At 39.2% G+C, this 22,557-nt stretch overlaps 1 long non-coding RNA gene across 3 annotated transcripts in view; it reads right to left on the bottom strand.

Moving 5' to 3' along the window:
• LOC135112541 (uncharacterized) overlaps positions 1 to 22,316 on the bottom strand; it is a 60,071-nt gene extending 37,755 nt beyond the window's left edge. For 2 of the 3 annotated variants that reach the window (XR_010274443.1, XR_010274438.1), the window contains exons 1-3: positions 9,065 to 13,241; positions 5,194 to 7,038; positions 2,745 to 2,859 (exon numbers count right to left, since the gene is read on the bottom strand). This is a non-coding gene — a long non-coding RNA (uncharacterized LOC135112541). Of the gene's footprint in view, positions 1 to 2,744; positions 2,860 to 5,193; positions 7,039 to 9,064; positions 13,242 to 21,949 lie in introns of those variants that run through there. The other variant, XR_010274441.1, reaches the window with a different exon arrangement.
• Between the last annotated feature and the right edge of the window lie 241 nt (positions 22,317 to 22,557).

Genomic DNA, 22,557 nt, shown 5'->3' with positions numbered 1-22,557 from the left:
GCAACTTGAACTTAACCTGTTGCCCCTGCCCATTACCCTGCTATATTACGTTGCATACTACAAAGTTTTCAAGCTGAACTAACAAACCCATACTACTTATCCATACATACACTCTTGGTTTCTCCATCTGTTTGCTGATCAGCCCCGTCTTCTTTGCCTCTCCAGTCCCTACTAGTTAGTAAAGGAGGCGGCTTCTGATAAAGTGGTGAAGGTTAAACGTTTAAGATGGCAACCTACGAGGACGACACGGTGCGAACGTTGAAGACTGCTCGTCAGCAACATATTGAGTAATTAATTAATTATTTTCATCCACCTCAAACGTTCGCACCTTCCTGTCGTCCTCGCGGATTGCTTCTGTTTGCCGCAGAAGCAAGCGTCCCTCCTTCACCTCGCTAGGACCGAGAAAATAAGAGGGGACGGCTGGTCAGCAAACATTAACATGGAACACGGCGTCCGCCGCTCTTCACCCAGGTTGCTCAGACAGACAGCGGAGGGGGACTGGAAGGGCAGCGACTCCCTGAACATGGACACCTCTAGGCGACGATCACAACACCGCTCACACGCCTGGCTGGGTAACAAGTCATGTTAGGCTGAGAAAACTAGCAATGATAGGGAAAGAGGTGGGGAAAGAAATCGATTTTAAATAAGTCTTTGGTAAGCAAGTGGCTGTGGTTCGTAAACACTGTTTGAGAGGACAGACTAGGTCCCAGGGGAGGAGAAGAGGGAGAGAGAAAAGAATGACGGTGTAAGTGCTCTGTACAGAGGATGGAAGGTGAAGCAGAGAATCGACAATACTGAGAGAGAGAGAGAGAGAGAGAGAGAGAGAGAGAGAGAGGAGAGGAGAGGAGAGGAGAGGAGAGGAGAGGAGAGGAGAGGAGAGGAGAGGAGAGGAGAGGAGAGGAGAGGAGAGGAGAGGAGAGGAGAGGAGAGGAGAGGAGAGGAGAGGAGAGGAGAGGAGAGGAGGAGGAGAGAGAGAGAGAGAGAGAGAGAGAGAGAGAGAGAGAATATTAACAAAAGTAACAAACAATTTCCCTACATTCCCGCGTCTCCTCGGTGCATTTTCAGTGGAATTTAAAAGCAGCACGACCACGCCGCCGGTTGTGTTGCTGTGATGCTAGTAATGACTGGCGGGGAACACAAAGGAAGAACGAAAAGCAGGAAACGTGTTCTCTCTCTCTCTCTCTCTCTCTCTCTCTCTCTCTCTCTCTCTCTCTCTCTCTCTCTCTCTCTCTCTCTCTCTCTCTCTCTCTCAGTATTGTCGATTCTCTGCTTCACCTTCCATCCTCTGTACAGAGCACTTACACCGTCCTTCTTTTCTCTCTCCCTCTTCTCCTCCCCTGGGACCTAGTCTGTCCTCTCAAACAGTGTTTACGAACCACAGCCGCTTACCAAAGACTTATTTAATCGACAATACCGAGAGAGAGAGAGAGAGAGAGAGAGAGAGAGAGAGAGAGAGAGAGAGAGAGAGAGAGAGAGAGACTGCAGTGATAAGAATCTTGAAAATTTGTTTTTTCATTACGTAAAAATTATCATTCGATACTCTGAATTGAGTGAAAGAACGAAGGTCACAACTCAGAGTAAAGAAAATTTAAATTACCAGTAACGGTAATATGTGAAACTCAGTAAATGAGAAAGGAGACAGGGTGAGAAAGGAGACAGGGTTGCAAGGAAGCAATGGGAGGGAACCGAAGCCCATATTGCCCTAAAGAAAAATAGGCTGTCAGTACACATCACTTCCCATCATTAATCATCATTCCCTCACAACGTCATATCCATTACTCCCATCACTAATCATCACGCCATTATCCAACCTCCCGTGACCTCCATCACTCCAGCACCCATCATTGACAATCACATCACCTCTGCTCCTCCATCACTCTCACACCCCCCGCCACCTCCAGCACCATGCGTCAACCTTTTTTCACTCACTGAATAATATCACCACCATCCTCATCTATCGCCACCTTTCTCCCCTCATCATCACCAGTCATTCACATTATTACCTTTACCGCATGTACAGGAAGCTTCAGACTTCCAACCAATCATATTTACGCCTCCTAATAAACTTGGAGTTGACACGGTAAGAGGCTAGAAATATTGGTGGAAATAGAGGTAAAGAAAGTGCGTTTCATTTTAAAGCCGACTGTACCTTGTGTGTATCACTGTACCATTCATTATCTCTCACTACCTTTGTGTAACCACCACCACATCAAGAAAACATTTCACCACTGCAGCCTGACATCACTACCACACCACACCATAATATAACTAATGATCAGCAATATTTGTGGCTAAAACTGTAGGTTAATAATACTCACCACTCCTTACTACCAAGGGACAGAACACCATCCAGTAGATATTCCTAATCCTAAATGACAGCTGCTAGAAAAGAGCCGTAGTGTGTGAGGAAATTAACATGATTATCGGAGCGAAAAAATAAAAAATAAAAACGGAGAGAAAAAGAAGACAGCAATAAAAGTCAATGAAAAAGGTAAAAAAAAAAAAAAAAGCAAAACACAGTACACAGGTGAAAGTTAACTGAAAGATACCACGGCAAGGATGGAGATGGGGGGTGGTAGACTTGCAAGGGGAGAGAATAATAAATCTCGGCACAGGAATAGGGAAAGATTATATATAATGTCCACGGTTTTGCTGAAAATTGTCATTCTTTCGGAAAATTGCGATTATTTTTTCAAAAAAAAAAACATCGCTTGCGGAATAACGAATGAACTGCTACACATCACCTGTTACAGGATAAAAGACAGCAGCAGCAGTTGTGGCTGTAGGGTGCCAGGGTGCCATGACAGCGACGCATGTGGGAATGCAACGGCGAGGACTGCAATGAAGTTCGACAGGTAACTGAAAAAAAAATGGAACGTCAAAAGAGAAAACCAAAAATAGTAGAAAACAATAAGCAAATACACAATACTCGTCAAACACACACACACACACACACACACACACACACACACATTATTCTATCAGCATCTTGTTCTCTCTTCAAAGCCTTAAAAATTAAAACAACCTGGAGTGAAAAGAGAAGGCAAAATGGAGAAAAAGGTTGAAAAAAACATGAGTCTGGTTGGAATCTGAAACCGAACACAAAATGTACAAGAAATTTACACAATCATAAAATGCATAAATATGAAGGCTTTTAAATCTTTGTAAAGTTACAGTAACTCAAAAGAAAAGTGAGAGAGAGAGAGAGAGAGAGAGAGAGAGGGGGAAGATGGCAGCCTAAACGAGCGGTGAAGAATACGGGAAAAAGAGAAAGCTTTGCCTTGAAACTCACCAATGAAGTTGCCGGCAGCACCAACAGCAGCCGTGGTGGCGAGGCGGCGGCGTGTGACGGAGAGCAAGACAGGTACCGTCAAGACGAAGAAAGAATGAGGAAGTAAGTGAAGACAATACGTTTACGTGCAAGAAGCAAGAATCCCTAAAGGAGGACAGTAAAAAGGAGGATGTGGATGACAGGATGACCTTCAGACTGCTACAGGACTATACCACCCATAGGCACGCATGTACACTAACTATCCTTTCTTAATTAAATATTGTTCTCTCGGTTTCCTGCTCTCTCGCTTCAAACCTTTAAAAGGTTAATCAGCAAAAACGAAAATCGAGAAAGAAAATGGAGAAAAAAAAATGGAGAGAAAGAATGTGAGAGAAAAGTTTCATCAGAATCTGATTCCGAAAAAAACAAAACAAAAAACATACGGAGAGATCATATTACAAAACATTCTACAAAAGTGCATGAGAACTTGACAGTTGACACAACAGGATGGGAGCATGTTACGTCACAATTATTGGATTCCTCCAAACTGTCACAACAACAGGACTCCTCAACTACACCGACAAACACACCTGCCTAAGGACCGAGTAACCCCCCTGCTGGCACCATTCTCGTCAACTGGAGTGGATTACTTCAGACCGTTCTTGGTCAAAAGTGGAAAGAAGCAGAGTGAAGTGTTGGGGATGCCTCCACGCGCATGGCTACGCGAACGGAGCTCGACTAGATTTGCCATTATTTACCATTGACTTGTTAGTACAGACAACGGGACGAACATGGCTGGAGCGGAAAAGGAACTGAAGACGTCCATGCAACGATGAATGAGAGAGAGAGAGAGAGAGAGAGAGAGAGAGAGAGAGAGAGAGAGAGAGAGAGAGAGAGAGAGAGAGAGAGAGAGAGAGAGAAAAAAAATTTGGGATGCATGTCTTGAAACTCACCAATAAATAAAGCTGACGGGGAGAGGTGGCGGCGAGTGACGAGGAGCAGGACAAGGACCACCAAGACAAAAGAGAAAGGAATGATGAAGTAGTAAAAGAAAAAGAATGAGGAAGTAGTATGTGAGGTATCGTCCCTAGCTATCGCCTGACAAGCCAATTTTCGCTTTGCACTCCGATGCCAAGGATTCTTAACTTTTTCACTGCTATTTGGCACACTGAGACATCTCTTCTTGTTTGACAGCCGCCTCCAAACATTATACTGGGTAGAAATTACAGAACATACTCTTTAATCCCCTCGTTTCTTGTACACGCTCACAGATATTTCATACATTGTTTCTAGTGCTGTGAATTGTTGTATGTTGCAGTGAAAATTAATTAATAAGCGAGCAGTTACTGATCTCCCTGAACAAGAGAACGAGGTGAGGTGTGTGAAAAATCTCAGTCATACATATAGAGAGGCGATCATGAAGAGGGAGCAGATATATTCTCCCTGACCTCCTCCTACATGGAAAACAGGATGAGATGAGTGGTTTAAGAAAAATCCCAAGCTTACTCACTGATCAGAATGCCATGAACTCTACGCTTTTCCTGAGGTGCATACATATATAGCTCGCTTTGGTCTAACACGTGATCTCCAAGACCGTGGTGGTGAACATTACACGCAGATATTGTTCTCTCGGTATCTTGCTCTCTTGCTTTAACGCTTTAGAATTTATTCAAGAAAAATAAATGGAAGCTGAGAGAAAGGAAATGGGGACAAGAAAAGCATGAGAAAAAAATAAAATCACGTAAATAAACACGATATTTTTAGATAATTTATTCCAAAACGAGAGAGAGAGAGAGAGAGAGTGGTGAAAGTGTGGTGAAAAGAAAGAGAAAGGGGAAGCGAAAGACGACAGCCTAAACGAGCGGTGAGGAATACAGGAGAAAAAGAGGGGGAAAAAAAACCCTTTGGGACGCAAGGCTCACCAATAAAGTTGACGCAGCATCAACAGGGAAGGTGGTGGCGTGTGGTGAGGTGGCGAGGAGCTGGACGAGGACCATCACGACTGAAAAGCAAAAGGATGAAGAAGTAAAAGGAGACGACGATATGTGTAAGTTCATGCAGAAAAGGAAGCAGAAAACTCAGGGACAAGAAAAGGTGGAGGCTGACAAAGAGGACGTGGATAACAAGAGAAAATGTTAAGACTGCAACGACGCGCTCCCCGTCACCCACCACCCTTCCCACCCTCCTAACACACACACACACACACACACACACACACACACACAACCACATTCCTTCACTAAATACTGTCCCCACCCCACCACACACAAGTCTTCTGTCCACTAGCCAGAACACACACACACACACACACACACACACACACACACACACACACACATTTCTTCTCACCACTGCAACGCACGCAAGCATACGACTCACAAACCGAGTCTCTTGAAACTAGAAGTGAAGCAGGAATAAAAGCGGAAGACGAGAATAACAAAGCGTTGAGGAATGGAAAGATGAACAGGCAATCTGTAAAGGGGGAGAAAGCAACATTAACAAAGATTTACTGAATCTCTAAAGTTTGCCTCCAGTGACTTACGGTGAAATTAGGAACTTTTGTGTGTGCTTTCGAACACTCACCCACTTTCCAATTGGTCTTAAAATCATGGTTTCCAGGAAAATCTATGAAAAATGTATATAGTGCAAGAATTTAAAAATAGCAACAGAAATCAACGGACTGTTCCATTGCCTTAGAATACAAGATGAAAAAGACAACAACACAAGTGCAGAGGCAACCGAGAAATTGTGGCTGGATGGTTGAAGTGCATAAAAGAAGGGAACAAACGAATGAGGACAGCAGTTTACACGAGGAAAGAGAATGAAACACGAACAAGGAGCGAGAGAAGGATGAAGCGCATCAAGTGTTAACCAAACAAAACTTAATATCACGTAAAGTTTATAATCTCTTAAAATCCTGTTTCTTAAGAACCGCTGATAACACTAAACAATATATACACGAGCGAGCAAATGTGGCTATTGAATTTTAATACAACTTGCGATGAGAGCTGTAAAACTCATCCCCGACACACACACACACAAAATAAATAAATAAATAAAATAAAATAAATAATAATAATAATAATAAAATAAAAATAATATATGTAGATAAATAAATATGCAAATAATATATGTAGATAAATAAATATGCAAACTATTTAATAATAAAACAGCGAGGTCACAACCCCTCGGGTTACATCCCGTACCTACTTGCTGCTAGGTGAACAGGGACTACACATTAAGAGGCTCGCCCATTTGCCTCGTCGCTCCCGGGATTCGAACCCAGGCCTTCTTGGTTGTGAGCCGAGCGTGCTAACAACCACTACACTACGCGGCGTGTGTGTGTGTGTGTGTGATACAAGGAAGAATAGAAAAATACGAGAAAAATTAAGAAAATCCAAATAAAATGTGGAAGAGGAAAATACACACGCACAAACACACAAAATAAACAAAATAGAATAAGAAATAATAATGTGAATAAAAAGCACGAGAAGAAAAGAAAAGAGAAAACAGACGACAAAATATTGCAACGAAGAAAAAAAAAAGTCACCGTACAAGAGCGAGTAGCAGTACACTAGGCGGAGGAAGAGGAAGGGGAAGAACAGAAAACGGGAAGGAGAGGGATACTGCAGAAACCCGCTCGCCACGCCACACGTCGTCGTCGTCGTCGTCGTCGTCGTCGCCGCCGCCGCCGCCTGCGCCGCCGCCGCCGCCGCTCATCACAGCCACACGCACTGCCAACTTTCATGTCTCCTTGTTCCGGTTTCCTGTTACAAACCAAAGAAATTTGTGTAATCTATTGCTTAATTTTCTGTGTTAACAAGAACTATACCAAATGTTTGAATAAGGATCGCAAGAGTTGAAGCTCCTATTATTATATTTGGTAAACAGGTGGTATACGTATCACAACCATCTAAAAGCGTTCATTCGTTATTGTTGTTGTTCCGTAATCCTCGTCAATAACAAATAACTGACTGTCTAATTATTTCAAGGACTTGAAAACTTGCACTGAGGCAGCAATGGAGTAAATATACTAGCAGCTTTTGGAAGCGAAAAGAAATTACAAAGATCTGTATAATTTATCACACGCACGAGTAAGCGATAACAGAAAATTGAAAGGGAATCGACGAGAGGCAGACGCTGACAGAGAAAGAAAGACAGACAAGAGATAAAGATAAACAGAAAGGGACGAGGCACAGACAGACAGACGGACAGACAGAGAAGGTGGCGGCGGATGAAAAAAAAAAAAAAGGAAGGCGCAAAGGTGGGGATCATAACAGAGGGTTAGTTAAAGAAAGAAAAGAGGGAAAGGGAAAGATAAACATTCAGGGCAGAAGTTGGAAGCGCGAAGAGGATGATGAAAAACATATCAGCGAGACGCACGTCGCGTACATTGCCAGTATTCAAGGAACTTTTAACATTAACAAGCATCACGTTAATTATAATATTTTAAACCATGAATCACCAGAAGGACGATTTACGATTAATTCCGAAATAGTTGGGAGGCAATTCTAGGAGGAAGGGAGGGAGGGAGGGAAACGAGGAGGGGGACGAGGAGGTGGAGGGACGAGGAGAGAAAGTAAGGAAGTAGAAGAGGAGGATGGGGATGGAGGCGTGGAGAAAAGGAACTAACTAGTTAACGAGTAAAGGAGGAAACACATGAATCAGGGGGAAACGAGGGACCGAATGACCCTTGAAGAGCTTGTATCCTGTAATAATAATAATAATAATAATAATAATAATAATAATAATAATAATAATAATTAGTAGTAGTAGTAGTAGTAGTAGTAATACCAGCTAATACCACCAAATTACCATGAAAAGAAGCGATAATGAAGCCCAGTACATCTAACTTAGCCATCTAACATTCCCTTACTCCCCTCCCCAGCCTCTCCTCCTTCCACGATGCACAACTCTCCATCCACCAGTGAAGGAAATAAATCTCTGAAGAGGGAGGGAGGAAAGGAGAGAGAGAAGTGGTAGACAGGAGACAGCAAACGAACAAGAGAATGAAATTTATCATCTTGACGTTTAGAGCGGAGGGAGGGAGAAGGAAAACGGTGGAATGCTGCAAGAAACCAACTGACAGCCAAAGAAAGAACAGTGGAGGAGGAGGAAGGAGAGAGGAAAGCAGCAAGAAGTAACAGAGGCCAGCAGGGGGTAGAGTCTGAGGAAGGAGGCACGGGTGGAGGCAGGGAAGGTGGCAGGGGGCAGGATGGAAAGAAGATGAAGGGTAATAATTGTAAACCTATTGGAAAAATTATCAATGTTCACGTGATACTGGGAATACTACCAAATATTTTAAAATCTCACTACTGATGCAGGAACAAATTAACTTGAGAAGAGGCAAGAGGGAAGATAGAGAAGTACATAAAGGAGTGGGAGGGTGCAAAACGAGGAACGAGCGAAGGATGGAGGAAGAGAACAAGTAAACAGTGAGGGAGGAGGAGAAAATGCCAACGAGTGGAGAAGCGAGGGAGAAAACAAGCAAACTGGTGATGATGGAGGGACGTAAAGAGTCTGAGTACCATTACCAACATTTAAAAAAATAAAATAGATATACGTGTATCTTTGAAATATGAAAATAAAACTTACCCATAAAAATCATGAAAACTACATAAAAACTGTTTAAGAACTACATCCAACTTGGAAATATGAAACAAAAACTTATCAAAGTTATCTATAAACATCATGAAAACTAACACACACACACACACACACACACACACACACACACACGCTTGCAACGAGATAAGCAAACTTCCACTGTTTAATACAAGGCTTGAAACTCACCTGAACAAGACGTTGCAATGACACCGGATCGACAGTGACAGTGTGGCGTGTGTGTGTCCTTGTTCGTGTGGAGAGGAGTGGTGGAGGACAAGATAAAAGATGAGAACGAGGAGAAAGAAAACTAAAATCGAGAAGCGTTGAATCAGCAGAAAAAGGAAGAGGAGGGTGAGCCCCATCTGCAGATGTAAGGTGAGGAACACAAAGCCAGCGGAGAGGGCGAGGATGATGATAACGATAACGATGGAAAGGCAACGAGGAGGAAGAGGGACACGAGGACAAGCGTTAAAAAAGACTAAAGGGGGAAAAGAAAGGAGGAGCAGGAGGAGCAGCAGCCAAAGGAAGCTACACCACCGCTCCTCGCCACCACGACACACACACTGAAAAATGGGAAGTCCCTCAGGCTCGACCCTTCATCGCCTCGAGCTCACGTCTCGAAACCTAAGAAAGTTCGAATAGCAAAAATAGCAATCCCATCTTTTCTGAAACGTACTCTGACCTGTACCGAAAACCTTGTACTGTGCCTGTACATCAGTCGCAGTTTAACAGTTTATTAAAGAAAGGTTGGTTACAAAACAGTGCATAGGGGCGCACGAACATAGGTTGGGGATTAATAACACTACAGAAAAAAAAAATAAATAAATAAAAGCACTGCAAGAGAACTGGGCACTCAGGCTTGTTATTTTTGTATTGTGGTTTATGAAATGTTACGGGGGATGTTCGTTTTATTTTTGTTATATATAATTATATATTACAATAGTAAGTTTTTGTTATTATTAACGACTTAATGATGTGATATGAGGAATATTTATGATTCCATGTTACAGGCTATTGTAATGTGAAACTTCATTGATGATTTATTACCGATTACCGTTGTATTATTTTGTTAGGATGGGGGAGATGACCTTATCGCTGCCGATTCCATTAACAAACATATGCTGCTGCTGCTGCCACTACTACTACTATTACTGCTACTACTACTACTACTACTACTACTACTACCGATATTACTAACACCATCATCACCACCATTACTACTACTACTACTACTACTACTACTATTACTACTACTACACTACTATTATTATCAATATTACTACCACCACCACCACCACCATCACTACTACTACTACTATTACTGCTACTACTATTATCAATATTACCATCACCACCACCATCACTACTACTACTACTACTACTACTACTGGTTCTAGGGTGATTCGTCCCCGGGTGAAATGTCCCGGTTGATTCATCCCCGGGGTATTCATCCCTGGAGGATTGGAACCCTAGGGTTATTTGTCCCCTAGGGTGATTCGTTCCCTTGGCTGTATTTTTGTCGCGTTAGTTACGAAATTCCATTACTACGACAAGATCCGACCATCAATGTGTGTGTGTGTGTGTGTGTGTGATGTTGTGTGAGTGTGTTGTTCGAATCATGATTTGATACATCAGGTTGTTAGCTTGACTACCGTTCACTGGTTCGGTTTTCTATTTTCACTTTTCAGTACGTGGGCCACCACAGTCAGAGCAACATGCCGCACACAATCCTATCAAGCCGTGGCAGGGAAAAGCTTGTTGACGATCTTAACTTCATCTACGCTGCACAGAAGAAAAACGCCGATGGAACCAAGCAATACTGGCGATGTGAGGCTACTGCATGCAAGGCTCGTGTTCACACAACAGTAGGGGATGAAACCTTCACTATCGTGAAAACTGTGAACGAGCACAATCATTCCACGACTGCTGCGGCTGTGAAGGCGAGGGAGGCCATGGTCGAGCTGAAAGCTGATGCTACTTCTACTCAAGAATCTTCTCGTGCTTTGGTGGCTAACGTTTTGTCAAAAGTGGATGAACATTCACTGGCTCATGTGCCGTCCACATCTACTACGAGCCGCTACGTGCGGCAGTGACGACAGGACGCTCAACAAGCTCCTCCAATTCCCCTGACTCGCACTGGCTATGTTATTCCTGAAGAGTACACCAAGTTAGAGCCGGGAGAGATGTTTTTTATTTCATTTTTTTTTCTTTATTCTTCGTTTCTTTTTTTTACACACACTATATACATATATTCAGGAAAATATATTCTTTTTAGCGTTTTTTTATTTAATGATTTTCTTCACATATCTTTTTGACATTTCTTCGTATTTTCGTTTTCCTTCGTGTAATTTCATTCTCTTGGATGAATCCATCCATAATTGTTACATTTTTTTTCTTTTTCTTTGCATTTTTTACAAACACGTCCATTGTTTTACTTTGTTTTCCTTGCCGCATGAAAAGCAAGGCTCAAGTTTATGTAGGAAAAAAAGTTAATTTATCCTCTTCATCAAATTAACTTTTTCACACATGCTTCAATAATTTTACTACATTTTTTTTTCCTTTTTCTTTTTTGTCCTTTTCAAGTTACGTTTTTCCCATTGATATACATAATCTTACTATTTTTTTTATTTCCTTTTTTCTCTGTTTTATTTTTTTTACGTTACGGTTTTCACACATATACATAATTGTATTACAATATCTTGTTTTTTTTTTCTTTATTTTTTACTTTTATTCACATTTTCACGTTTTTATTTTTGCATTCTCTTGAAAGATATATTTTTCACATTTTTCACATTTTCTTTTCTTTGTTTTTCCCTGTGGGACAAATCCCGCTGTTCACACAAACATCCACATTGCATATTTATTTCCTTTATTTTTTCACAAATGCATCCATTATTTTGGTTTATATTTTGTTGGTTTTTCTTTTCCTGTTTTAATTCTTTTTGGGGAACGTTTTTCACACACACATGTAAAATTTTAATACATTATTTTCTTTTTTTCGTGTTTTTTTTTTTTCATTTATTTCAGAGAAAATGTTCTTCCTGCGTGACGAGCAAGGCTCAGATTCTTGCAGAAAAACACACAATTCATCCTCTTCTTCACGCTGTCTTTCTTTTTCACACAGGCATCCTTCATTTTACTGCATATCTTTTATTTTTTTTTACTTAATTCTTTTCTTTTTTTGTAATTTTCAGGTTTTTGTTTTCCTTACATAATTTTACTACCTACTCCTTTTTTCCTATTATTTTTTTATCCTCTTGATCAAGTTACGCTTTCCACACAAACATCGATAATATTATTACAGCACATATTTTACTTTTTCTTTGATTTTTTCTTTTTTCTTTTTTTTCTTAAACTCTAAGTTACGTTTTTCATTTTTTTTAAATTTGTGTTCTTATTATTTTTTTCTTTATTTTTTTTCATGATCAAGTTTTTTTCTTTCACACATGATATATGCATATTTTTCTTCAACGTTTTTCTTTCCTTTCTTTCATCCTACTGAGCAAGTTACGGTTTTTACAATTATGCACATAATTGTATGAGAGAGAGAGAGAGAGAGAGAGAGAGAGAGAGAGAGAGAGAGAGAGAGAGAGAGAGAGAGAGAGAGAGAGAGAGAGAGAATGTTTATACTTCACTAAGTACACATGTATGTACTGTGATGTCCAGGTAACAAAAGCCAAAAGACAAGGAGTCCGCGCACCACAACATTTGGTTCTCTTGCGCAACACAAGAGAGCCATGAAAGCAAGGGTGGACTTTGCCTCATAAATCTGGTTGTAACTCCTCATGAACACGTTTCACGACAGTACGCATCTACACAAAAAGTATCATTAAGCTACAGTGATATTTAGTGACGTGAAAACAATACGGGGAAATACCCAACTTTACACCTACTATTATGGGCCCTCGTGGCCCAGTGGGTAGAGTGATGGACTTTGGAGTTTTGAGTGAGGGACGCCGGGGTTCAAACCCCACTCAGAACTCACAAGAAACTTCAAGGGCATCCATCCTCTCCAAGAAACTTCAAGAAACTTCAAGGGCATCCTCTCCATCGCCACGTGTGCCTAACAAGCACACAATAGGTGACGGAGCTGCCCACGGGAGGTGAGAGAGCAACACCTCCCTGTGCCCCTCCACGGGAGGTGAGAGCTGCAAGGGGCACTATATTATCAAATAATATTATTATTATTATCATACCCATTAATACTTCTACTACCCATTAATACTTCTACTACCACTACTACTATTACTACTACTACTATGTTTACAACCACCCTCGCTAGAGGTAGGGTAGATGATTTTTATTTTTTCTTTATATTTTTCACATATGAATCCGTTATTTTACTGCTTATTTTCTTCTACCTACTCGCCTCTAGCGAGGGTGCTTGTAAACATAGTAGTAGTAGTGGTGGTAGTAGTAGAAGTATAATAGGTATAATAATAATAATATTATATATATATATATATATATATATATATATATATATATATATATATATATATATATATATATATATATATATATATATATATATACTTAATTTTATTACAATATATTTTTTTTTCATTTTTACTTTCATTATTTTTATTTTTTATTTTTTATTTATTTATTTTTATTTATTTATTTATTTATTTATTTCATTTTTTTATTTATTTTTTTGCACATACTTCCTAAATAATTTTTGTTGAAGTTGATTTTTCTTTTTTTTTCTTCATTTCATTCTCTTGAACAAATTGTCTTTTCCTCTCCTATATAAATATTTTCTTTATTTACTATATATTTATTTTTTCATGCTTTTTATTTTATTTTTTTTTTTTGTTCTCTTCGAGAAATTGTTATTTTCACATATGCATTCATTATTTTACTATACTTTTCTTTTTTTCCCTTTTAATTTCTTTCCATGTTTTTTTTTTTCAAAGAAATAATGTTGTTAGTGCATGAAAAACAAGACACCAATTTCTTTTGTTAAAAATACTTTTATCCTCTTCATCATGTTAAGTTTTTCACACATACATCCATAATGTCTCTTTTTTTTTCGTTATTTTTTTATCCTTTTCAATTTACATTTCTCAGACATATATACGTAATTTTACTGCATTTTTTTCTTTCTTCTTTGTCATATTTCATCCTCTTCAACAAGTTCCGCTTTTCACGCAAACATCCACAATTACAGTGCGCATTTTCCTTTTTTTTTTTTTTTGTATTTTCTTTTATATCCTCTTGAACGTGTTACGTCTTGTTTACAAATATATCTTTTCTTCTTTATTTTTCAAGTTACGCGTTTTTATTTGTTCCTTTTATTTTATTCTTTTTTTCCTTTATTCTTTTTCATCATGTTTAACTCACACATACTATATACATATTTTTCTACATTATTTTTTTTCTTTTCTTCATGTCATCTTCCTGGACAACTTACGACTTTCACACTTATATACATACGTAACTGTATTGCAAGATTCTGCTCTTTTATTTTTTTTTTTTTTTTCACGTTTCAGTTTGTTTTTTATTCTCATCAGTAAGTCATATGTTTCCCCTTTTCTTTGTTTTCCTGTTTCTTTGTTTTATTTCATCGTCTCACACAAGTAACCCTTTTCTCACAAATATCCCTAATTGAGGCGCGCGGCGCAACAACGACGTAACCGAGAAATGGAAGTTTCGAGAAAAACGCGCTCAAAGTTAAACACTGATTGCGCACAATAGGATACCCTTAAATAAATTAGGGTACATGATTTTTCTTTTTTCTTTATATTTTTTTCACATATCAATCCGTTATTTTACTGCTTATTTTCTTTTTTTTTTTCGTTTTCTTTTATTTCTAATCCTCTTTATATATATATATATATATATATATATATATATATATATATATATATATATATATATATATATATATATATATATATATATATATATATATATATATATATATATATATATATATATATATATATATATATATATATATATATATATATATATATATATATATATATATATATATATATAAAAGATTTACTATAATTTTTTTTTCCTTTATTTCGCATTTTTTCCACCGCAATAATGTTGGTGCTGCATGAAAGGCAAGGCTCAGACTCATGCAGGATAAAAAAAAAAAAAAAAAAAGACAATTTATCTTCTTCATCAATCAAGTTTTTCACGCATCCATCCATGATCTTAGCACATGTTTCTTTTTTTTTTGTTTATCTTTTTATTCCTTATTCTCTTTAAATTACTTTTTTGTATTTTTTCATTTTTTTTATTTCATTTTTTTTTTTTTTTATTCTTCAAGTTTCTTTTTTTACACACACTATATACATATATTCAGGAACATATATTCTCTTTTTTTCTTTTCTTTATTTCATCCTCTTCAACAAGCCACGGTTTTCACACTTATATACATAATTTTATTATAAAATATTCTTCTTCTTTTTTCTTATTTTTTTTTCTTTTTAGCGTTTTTTTATTTAATGATTTTCTTCACATACCTTTTTGACATTCCTTCGTATTTTCGTTTTCCTTCGTGTAATTTCATTCTCTTGGATGAATCCATCCATAATTGTTACATTTTTTTTTTCTTTTTCTTTGCATTTTTTTTTTACAAACACGTCCATTGTTTTACTTTGTTTTTCTTGCCGCATGAAAAGCAAGGCTCAAGTTTATGTAGGAAAAAAAGTTAATTTATCCTCCTCATCAAATTAACTTTTTCACACATGCTTCAATAATTTTACTACATTTTTTTCCCTTTTCTTTTTTGTCCTTTTCAAGTTACGTTTTTTCCCATTGATATACATCATTTTACTATTTTTTTTATTTCCTTTTTTCTGTTTTATTTTTTACGTTACGGTTTTCACACACATACATAATTGTATTACAATATCTTGTTTTTCTTCTTTATTTTTTACTTTTATTCACATTTTCACGTTTTTATTTTTGCATTCTCTTGAAAGATATATTTTTCACATTTTTCACATTTTCTTTTCCTTGTTTTTTCCTCTCGGACATATCACGCTGTTCACACAAACATCCACATTGCATATTTATTTCCTTATTTTTTTCACAAATGCATCCATTATTTTGGTTTATATTTTGTTGATTTTTCTTTTCCTGTTTTAATTCTTTTTGGGGAACGTTTTTCAAACACACATGTAAAATTTTAATACATTATTTTTTTATTTTTTTTTTCATTTATTTCACAGAGAAAATGTTCTTCCTGCGTGACGAGCAAGGCTCAGATTCTTGCAGGAAAACACACAATTCATCCTCTTCTTCACGCTGTCTTTCTTTTTCACACAGGCATCCTTCATTTTACTGCATATTTTTTTTTTTTTTACTTTTTCTTTTTTGTAATTTTCAGGTTTTGTTTTCCATACCTTCTCCCTTTTTCCTTTTTTTTTTGTTTGTTTGTTTTATCCTCTTGATCAAGTTACGCTTTCCACACAAACATCGATAATATTATTACAGCACGTATTTTACTTTTTCTTTATTTTTTTCTTTTTTTTTTACACTCTAAGTTACGTTTTTCATTCTTTTTTACTTGTGTTATCTTATCATTTTTTTCTTTTCTTTATTCTTCTTTCATGATCGAGGTTTTTTTTTCTTTCACACATGATATATGTATATTTTTCTTCAATGTTTTTCTTTCCTTTCTTTCATCCTCCTGAGCAAGTTACGGTTTTTACAGTTATGTACATAATTGTATTATCAAATATAATTTTTCATTTTCTATCCTCTGTCACAAGTCACGCTTTTCACACAAACATCCCAGTCTTCTCCTGTACCTTGTTCCTGTCAGTCATGTCGCCTGTACCTTCTTCATATCAGTTAGCACCACACCAGTAGCATCCTTCATCTGCTTCGCATGATTTACATCCTTTATTGGCTTGTTCCTACTCCTTGGTATCCTGCATGTTCTCTTCTCTCCTCCTGGTGTTTGCAGCTTTTCCAGTAAATCACGACATGCCTCAGCCTTAGCCACCGCCACTGCTTTCCCTGCTAACTTCTTTGCTCTTCTGTATTCCACCTTATTCTGCCTCGTTCCGCTCTGCTCCCACTCTTTCTTGATTTGCTTTGTCCTTTTCAGTGCATTGTTGACGTGTTCACTCCACCACCATTGTTGTCTAGTTGTGCGTGACTTTCCACACGTTTCTCCCAGTACTTCTCTATCCACTCCTCTCAAGATCCCCGCACTCTTCTTCCACCAGTCCTGGAACCGCTCTGTGTTTAGGTTCACTGTGTGTGGCACCTTGGTCTTGAACTCTTGCTTCTTGGCCAGCCTTCAGTGCAGCCCATCGGGTCCTCTTCTCATACCTTCTCATTACTTTCCTCAGTCTTCTTAGCCATGCATGCATCACTACCAACCGCTGCTGCCTTTATTGCCATGTGCTCTACGGATTTTTTTTTTTTTCCATTTTATTTATTTATTTTTTTGTTAGCATTTACTGTATTTACTTATTTTTTTCATCATTTTTCTATTTTCTTATTTTTTTCATTTTCTTTATATATATATATTTTTTATTTCTTTCGCTTTTTATTTATTTTTTCAATCTATTTTTCGGCATATTTTTCCAGAGATCGGAATACTTATATTATAAGTATTCCGTCCTGTATTAAGTTGGAAGTACGTACATAACAACTTGTTTTCTTTTTGGTGATGTGTAAATGGAGGCTACTATGGGTTTGAGAGGCCGTGTTACGTCGTTTTTCGGGAATACTCTAACAAACAGGTGAATTATTTCCGTCAGTAGGGTCCAGTGAGAACAGTGTGATGTACGTATATTATGTGCGGATTCTGAAATGCTTCCGCGTCTTATCTGGACAACCTTTAACAGGCTCTCGTGGGAATTAGTGGCATTTCCAAGCGTGTGTTCGTGATTGCAGTGATAGGAGTGACAGTAGTTCAGCCTTATTAATCGGGACAGTTCAGAGAAAGTGACTAATCACTTCTGTGGTCTTTGAAGACAATCGTGATGGCAGAGCAAAGTCTTTCAGAACACCGGCCTTGCACTTGCTGGTGGCGTCGTGAAGGATGAAGCAGCAGAGACAGTCGACCAGCAAGTCACTCACTTCCTTTGTCCCAGGAGTAAGTATCTGTCCTTACACCCGCGCAAACCACCAACATCCGCCTCACTCAAACAAGCTGTCACCCATGCAACCAGTCTGTCCATTACAGTATTAGCAACATTCCAATCATCATGGGTGTGTCGTGTCTTCAAGATTCATGTTTACTTTGCAGAACAGTGAAGCTTGTCGTGGCGTCAGCAATTTGCTGCAGCAGGTTGCTTCATGTTTCGCTGCTTGGAGAATTCCACTTATTGTTGACGTGTCATTTCTTTATATGTCATATTTACTTTATAAAATTGTGCAGGTTTTCACAGCAGATAAACTGGTGTTTCCTCGGTACACACACCAAGAGAAGACTTCCTGCATGGTGGTGCACTCAATTTCTTCAAGTAGTGCACAAGGAAGAGGACTTTTGAAAACATGAGGAGCTGACGCACAATGAAGCAGCTGATACAACAGCACACAATACGGCAACACTTTACTGCTCACTCAAAGTATGGCAAGGACACTGACTTCCGTGAATGAGACGACACGATGAGCTCAGCGTGAGAAAATCAGTGTGCATTTGGCAACGAGTCTCCAGAGTGTTTACAGGACAGCGGTGACCTGCCACCTTGTCCTCCTTGCCGTGCGTGTAATACCCATTCACCTCTACCTCTTGTACAGTGTAGCCACTTCATACACTATAAAGTATCTTCAGAGTCCACCTATAAAATCACCACCATATTTGTCTTTTCCACTTGTCACGCCAACCTCAACTGGAACACGACACGTACAACAACAGGCTGAGGTTTTACCAACACTAATTTTACCTATTTCTTAACCTTTTTCTCTCTTTTTATTGTAAACACTTTTTTACTTGTTTGATGAAATCAAATAAAAAGTAAATCGTATTAATTACACCTATAAAAATACATAAAACAGATTTTAAAATAGATAACAAGAACATATGTTATAAATACAGGCAAAGTCTTGATGTCAAACACGCACATTTATCATATCGTAACCAAAGCAGTGTGCCAAACTCATAGAAATACAAAACGCAACACAAGTGACTTTACATAAAACAATATTTTACAAGGTCTAGTTCCTCAAATATAGCAAAAAGAAAGAATAGTAAAAAAAAAAGTTGTATAACATGCGGCAAAGTTCAAGCACTTTCCTCCTCTGCTGTGTATTAAGTCAGGGGCTAACTCAGGCTCTTCTCCGAAATTAAAAGTTTAGCGATTTATCTATGTATTCTTTATGTAGTAGTGGCACTGGCCAGGGGCTGGAAAAATTTCATAAGAAAGGGACCACCGGGGTGCTAGGTACTAAAGAAAAAGGACAGAACGGATAATCCAAAATTTGAAAAATGTTTTGACTCTTCCCCCTTGAAGGGATTCTGGTCGTAGGAAGGGCAGAATACAGAACCAAGCAGGGAGTTCCAGAATTTAACAGTGAAAGGATTAAAAGATTGTGAATACTGGTTAAATCCTGCATTTGGGAAGTGAAGAGAATAGTGGTGGGAGAAAGCAGAAAGTCTTGTGCAGCGAGGCTGCGGGAAGAGGAGAGGCATGCAGTTAACAAGATCATAAGGGCAGTCAGCGTGTTAGTAGAGGCAGAAGGCAAGAAGAGATGTAACATTGCGGCGAAGAGAGACTGAGTAAGAGTCAGTTAGAGGAGAAGGCTGATAGGACGAAACACTTCTGATTCCAGCCTGTTCAGGAGTGTTGAATCCCCCTCCCCCCCTCCCCCCTCATATGAGAAGCGTACTCCATACATGACGATGGGTACAGTCACCACACTCTCGCTAACTTCCATACCTTTCTCCTCCTCTCCCTCGTCCTTAAACCTTTGCTTCGTATCCTTTCTTGGTTCCTCCCTTCTGCACCGCTCCGCCTTGCCCTCTTTCATTCTTTCTTCCTTCACTTTCTTTGTCAGATTACACTTTCCGAACACTTCACTTGTATTCCTTCACTTTATCTGAAGTCCTTTCACTTTCCTGCACTTAAAACTCTTTCATTTGACCTGCTGGTGATGAGAAGGTATGGCTCCGTTCACCCGATCCTGCTGCTGCTGCTGCTGCTGCCTGTGTGTGTGTGTGTGTATGTGTATGTGTGTGTGTGTGTGTGTGTGTGTGTAATCTGATAGTTACTTATTTTGTATTTATTAACTTATGGTGTTATGTTGGTTTGTAGTTCTATAATTTTGGATGTCTTTATAAATGTTTGTAATCATGTTTTGCTGTTAAATTATAAGCTATGGTACATGGACGTGTGTGTGTGTGTGTGTGTTGCAGGGATGCCAGGTACACACAACCGTCCAGAGGCGTCAGAGAGTCGTCACAAGTGAAACACAAGCACATATCCCGGATCGGAAACAAGCGTGCCCCCTCCGCCATCCGAGGCTGGGCGGCGACTGGCGGCAAGACTGACTGTGTGTGTGATCTGAGCGCCGCGGCTGTCACACTCTTCTGATCGGAGCACCAACACAGCTTCGGATCACGCCTCGTTGTGTTTGATGCCTGTATTCTGAAACGCTTCGCTCTCTCAATACGACAATGTTCAAAGGCCACAGACTTGATCAGCCGAGTTCTCTAGAGTCTTTCTCTTGTTCATAACAAGGGAATCTTGTTTATCTGCCACCAGAAATATAAAAACACCCTTGAAGACCCTTGCAACTTCAACTACAGTCTTCTGAAAGTAGTGGAGGCGTGGCACAGAAGTGTTTCAAAATAGTCCTTGGTTCTGTGAGGCTCTCCTTTTGTTGTGAAAATCCGTTTTCCGTGAACTTGAAAGAAGTGTAACCATGTTTCGTATAAAAAGCAAATACGTAATTGTGGGATGCATTACGCCACGAGATTCTGCGATATGCAATAATTTACACCACATATTGCATTAGTAGTAGTAGTAGTAGTACTAATACTATTTTTCTCTTCCCCTCCTCCTCCTCCTCCCTTCATGAACACTCACTAACACTCACTAACCTTGTTTTGCTGATGCCAAGGTACAACACCCACACACTCATCCAGGACTTCCTTCCCTTTGGGAGTAACAATATCGAGCAGCCTAAAACAGCCAACAATGTTCGTAAGCCGTAAACAACCCGAACAAAATAATTGTCTTAATCGGCAGATCATTTGAACATAAATTAAAGAAATGATCCTCACTCTATACAACCCCTTGGTCCGTCACCTCCAAAGCACTACCCGACCAAGCGGCCTTGAGAGAAAGGGAGAGAAGGACGCCAGGACGGGCACCAGTGGCGGAACACCGCGACAGTGAGGCGGATCCTCTAGACCACTGCTTCCCAACCTTTTATAAGCTCATGGACCTTCAAGGGAGCTTTTGAGATATTCATGTATCCTAACACATAGGATAATGAATTACAAAAAAATAAATAAATAAATAAATAAATAAATAAAAAATACATAGTTTCAAGACTGAAAAATATAAATTAAAGTAGCACGTCTCTGTTTTAATAATAAAAAAATAATCACCCCATCCTACATAACTGTTTTATAAGTACTAGATGTACTATAAAGCAAAATGCTACAACTCAAAACCTGTGAGGCGCGAGTTGCGTCCAAGTGTAATATACAATACGCTAATTTGTAATATTTTAATTTAAGATTAAATTAATTTCTTACATGACACAATTTGCTTCATGTATATGTATTAGAGTACTACTGTGCACTCTAATACATACTGGCCATGTCATGTACATGCTACATGACACACAATTTTGTTTCTAAAACATCTTTGCCTACTGTGCACTCTTACATGCACTAGCCATGTCATGTACCCAATTATTTCCAAGTATCCTTTGAAAAACATCATGCGCCCTAGGGTGCACCATGTACCCAGTTTGACTATCACTCTAGACTACCACCTAAATATAGGTCAGGGTTGGCGGGAACGAGGGAGGGGCGGGGAGGCATCCCCAGCGGGGATACCGAGGCAGCGGGAGGAAGGCCACTGCCAGGCCAAGTCAGCTGTACTAGTTTTAGGGAATGGACACAAACCTTACCAGATGTGGTCGAAGGGCAGATGGTCCATCAGGAGGCGGCAGAGAGGAGCAGTTCATGGCCTCACCGGCTCTGGTGGCAGTAGCAGCCGGCTGATCACCATTACAGTCTGGCGCCCATCAGCTGGCTGTCCGGCACATGTGCACCACCCACGGCCTTAACGACAGAGTACACCTCTGGCCACAGGAGAAGAACAACGAGACGTCCTTGCACGTCAACGACTCAGGCGAGAAAGACAAGCATTGATGTCACTCCTCACGACCAAGTACACTGCGCAGTGCGCACACGAGACAGCTATCGTGGTGTCCGTCCGGAATCCGGCTTCGTTCCAACTTTGGATTCGGATTATTCATGTTTGGACTGCATTGGTTTTAATATATATACACCATGATGGGTATTTCATCATCTGAGGTAAAGCAACATTATAATGAACATGTCCACAACCTCCTGGCTTCGCTCATTTCACCAGTCCACTACGGTTTTCAATCCTCGCCTGCTGTTCTTGAATATTACCAACCACCGCTTGTTTTATGTTTGGCCATCCTTTGACATCGCTAGACAAATATTTTAACTCATACGACAGAAACAGCAGAAATAATGATTCACGATA

The sequence above is a fragment of the Scylla paramamosain genome, chromosome 2 (assembly GCF_035594125.1).
Source record: "Scylla paramamosain isolate STU-SP2022 chromosome 2, ASM3559412v1, whole genome shotgun sequence".
Classification (NCBI taxonomy): domain Eukaryota; kingdom Metazoa; phylum Arthropoda; class Malacostraca; order Decapoda; family Portunidae; genus Scylla; species Scylla paramamosain.
This window is presented reverse-complemented; position numbering and strand designations above follow the sequence as displayed.